Raw genomic sequence first — 4,470 nt, 5'->3', positions numbered from 1 at the left:
AGATCATGAGTATTTACTTACCACCAAAATGCTCAGAGTGACTTTTGGCTGTACTGTATAGAGAGAAAATGGGAAAGTACTGAAGACAGCCTCCTCCCTTCTATGCCTCATTAGAGTTTAAGTTTTCTTGCTGCACCTCTGAAAAATGTTGCAGAAGAGCAATGTTAAAAAAGGGGGAAATGGAGAGCCAGGTTCATACCAGCTGCAAAAGAGAAGGCCATGTTTACCGCTACAATCCCAAAGAATCATTAAAATCTGTTGGGAGTACACAAAGAGTAACTCTTTGCCATCAAAGATCTTGCTTACAGCAGTGAGTTTAGATGAAAACACAATAAAGCTGATTTGCTTTGACCAGCTCTTTCAGACTACATGCTCAAGATTTGTACCAAAAAGCAAAGATAAAATCCTGGCCTCGCTGGAATCAATAGTTCTGCCACTACCTTCGCATATGCCAAGATTTCATTATAGATTTTTATAAGGCTATGCCATTAAGAGATCATTTTTCATACAGAACAATCACATTTTGTCACAGAACATAGGTCCACATTAAAAAAAATTTAAAACTGCAGCCACAATAGTTGGCAAATAGGAGTCAATTTGTCAAGACTTACTGTACTCAGCTGACTATTCAGCCTGAATCCTGAGCTGTCAAATCCACTAAAACACATTTTGCAGTCAAAAGGTAAAATAGAGGTTTCTATTTTATCCTTCTTCAGATACAATCTTAAGTGAAGTTTTGTTCTGATTTTTTAAATTTTCTTGTTCTGTTACTTTGAGTATTTGAACTTTTGAACCGTTTTTCCTAAAATTCACGTATGTGATACAACTTATGGGACTGTGAATCACATTCTTTTTAACATTGCTCTTTAATATCAGGATTCAATGTATTGTAAATGGTGTGCTTTCATTATTACACGAGTTCAAGTCAGGTAGGTTTTTGTTTCTTCTGGGCACTTTGGTCAGGTACTGACATGTACAGTATAATGAAATAAATACTCTTGAAATACCATTACACCATGATGAAGTCAGGTTAAATGGTCAAGACTATCTTGAGGCCATGAAACACTAGAAGAAGATTGTGTGAAATGTGCATATTTTTAACAGTTCACAGCAGACAAGATATGTGCATTATTCACATTGAGGTGGCAAAAAAATGAAAACACATTTCAGAAGCAACATGTCAAGCTCTTTGGGACAAAAAAATTACCATTAGAGCAGAGAAAAATCAGAAGCATGTTCTGTCTGTTTTCATGCTGCTCCCAAAAACTGGCCTCCCTGGTGGTTAAATACTCCTTTAGCATATAGAAACATTCAGATAGTATTTTGCCAGCTATGCTGGCTCATGATTACTCCATCTCCAATCCTGTCGAAGGCTTGTTGGACAGCTGAAGAAGGACTAGTCAGGGCTCTGTCACATTCTAGTGACATGATATCATGCTGGAAGACATTAGTTAATCCATCTTAACAGAAATTACTCAAGGCTTCTCAATAATGTGCTGAATTTTGCTGGATGAAGTGGTCACAGTTGAGCCAGACCAGGTTGTAAGAGAGGTACCCACAGACAGAGGGGAGGGACAGAAAAAGAAGAGTGTACCAGGAAAGAAGTTTGGAACAGTCAGGCTTGCTGCTACTTCTGCCCATTGGGAAGTGATAGTGAGGGCTGTTGCTGACACAAGAGGCCATGCTACACCACAGCAACTGGCATCTCTAAGCCCCAGTTCTTCATTCACTGTCCCTTCAAAGTGGCCTTGCAACCTCATGTAGTTCTGAAGATGTCACCACCTATGCAATGGTAACAGCAGTGACAAGAGGGTGTAATATCACTTTGGTTTCCCTTCTTAATAGTGCTTTAAAGAGTGTATCTTTCTTCATATCTCTCCTCATGGTTCTAAAATAAGGAATTTCCTTTGATTGAGTATAGCCTATTTAGCTGTGGTTTTAAATAGCTCTCATATACCCCTTTATTCTTTGAAAAAATGTTAGGCCTCATTTCTCAGATTGAAATACTGAGATCAGACAGCTGAGAACTCTTGGATTTCAAACAAACAGTGATGGAAAAAATCCAAAGATCTGGATATGCAGCAATATTTGTAACCTCAGCTTCAGCTGGTGCAATTGTAACATAGCTTTTATATTCATTTCAGTCTTTGAATCCTGCAAAGGTTACCAGTCTTAATGCCAACTACTGTCATGTTGGAAGCGTATGTGAGCTGGGGCAGCTGGGCCCAACTTAGTCAAGTAAGTACGCAAGTCTGTAGTGTCATCTCCCAGAGACATCAAAGATACTTAAATATGTTTAAATAGTAGGTGAAGAGAAATGTAATTAATTGTGTGCTGAAGCATCCAATGTCTCTCTATTCCTTAAGATAAAATATGAAACTTTTTTCTTCCTTTACAAAAAAAAATTGAATTGAATTTTAGCAGTAAATTTGTAACATCTAAATGACAGCATGAATGTTCCTAATAATAGCTTTTAAGACACTCTATTTTAAAAATGCATACAGTGTAATGCCATTAAAATGTTAAATAAACATTTGGTAAATTTTGTAGTAAATGAGGCAAGAAAACTTGCTGATAATTTTTATTTTTAAGAGTTATCTCAGAAGCATCAATGCATACATATTTTACATTGGTATCATTTAGGTTTTGATAAACTGTCACCATAAGAATAGTGCAGGTATTGAGAACATGACAACTTCAGAAGACTGCAAGTCTAGAGGTGTACTGTATGGTATGTCACATACCTGGAATTCTGGACAGAATAATACCATGCATCCCACGCAAACAGGTATAAAAATGTGGAGGCCCCACTAAGCTTTTAAAGTTGCACCTGGACAGAAAAAAAAAAAGACAAATTTGTCCTGAGGGTAAACATCATTCATTAACAAAAGGAAATATCCTGAGGCCAAGAACTTGCTACTAAACATACAAGCAGAATAGTTACTTAATTAAGAAATTATTTGCCAGCTATGTTTTAAGGTAGGAATTAGCAGTGAAAATGAAAGAATGACAATGTTTTGCTTATGGGAGGAACACAAGCCCAACCATAGTTAACATGCTTTTTCTTGCTAGAATTAGATTTTTTCTCAGTAAGAGTTAAGGGCTATGTGAGATTTATTATATCTGTTGCAGTTAAACACCATATTATTTGTATTCCCTAAAGGGCAAAAAATTGCCTTTTCATTTCTTGCCTTAATCAAAATCTAAGTATGTCAGTGTAAGCATGGAAAAATAAAAGTGGCTAAAGAGAAATAAACATCAACTCTTTCCAACCTTAAAAAAAGATTCTTTCTTAGATGTAACTGTAGCACAAATAGCTGTATCTGAGCTAATTTCAGCTTAGGTAAAGATGAGCAGCCATACAATATGTAGAGTTGCACTTCAGCCATCCTAGTTCACCAATTTAGCACTAATTACTGGCAAAGATGGAAAACAGAAAACAGGGTTAGAACCATAGCAAATGGCTTCAGCATCCAGCTGCATTGTCCTACCCATCCCTCCCACCTATTTAATTTGGAGCTAAAGCTGCATCCTTTCCCCACAATCTCCTCATCCTCCTTGGCTATGACTATCATAAGTAGGTGAGCTGGTGGACACTTAAGATAGAAAGGAGGACAGCAGTTAGCATTGGGTCCTCTTTGTGTGCGTGTAGGTGGAAAATGATGGGTTCACAGAAAAAAAAAAGGTATGTGTTTCTGTGGAAAACAGCTACTTGTTTAATATGTTCTTTTGTAATGCAAAAGCTTTCTGAGGATATTTGAAGAATTAGGTGACAAGTTGCAATCACTGGTAAAAGAGAGAGTCTTCAGGATCCATAGCCACCTAGCTTAGGTTTTGAAGACGTCATACTATGTGTCAGTCCTTGTTCTCTAACTATTACAGTCTTTGAAAGGATAGATGTGACAGACAAGCCTGGAGAAACTGTACAGCTTTCAGACTGGTCTGTCTTTTTTGACGTCCTCATGCGGGGCAATCTCACCAGCAACTGAAATTTCAGTTGGCCCAGTCCATGGGACAGTAAATATCTTTCTACTACAGCAGAAACATGAACGCCTCGTTATGAGGAGATTCATTTAGGTCTGAAAGGGATCCTACAGACATGGACCGCTATGATGATGTTGAAAACATGATGCCCAGTGCCAAAAGCTGCCTTGCCAAAGCATGACAGATGTGCAGAAGTATGGGGGTGAAAGGTGTGTGGTAGTGATGGGAGAAGAGAGTGAACACAGCTGGGCTGGTGTGTACGGAAGTGTGTTGGGGTGAGAACAGTCCTCTTCTACACATGTGCAAGTATGGATGAGGATTTATGTGTGGAAATGGCTGTGGGGGACTAAACCTAGGATGCATGCGCATAGCCTGGGGAGGAGGAGTGGGGAAGAGGAGAGAAGTGGGTGGGTGCCGAGAAGGGGGAGCCAGGATTGCTGTTCTTCCCCTTTCTCCTTGCCTCTGTCTGCTGGCTCCTCCTGACAC

This window comes from Fulmarus glacialis, unplaced genomic scaffold (assembly GCF_000690835.1).
Source record: "Fulmarus glacialis isolate BGI_N327 unplaced genomic scaffold, ASM69083v1 scaffold12563, whole genome shotgun sequence".
Lineage (NCBI taxonomy): Eukaryota > Metazoa > Chordata > Aves > Procellariiformes > Procellariidae > Fulmarus > Fulmarus glacialis.
Note: the sequence above shows the minus strand (reverse complement) of the source record.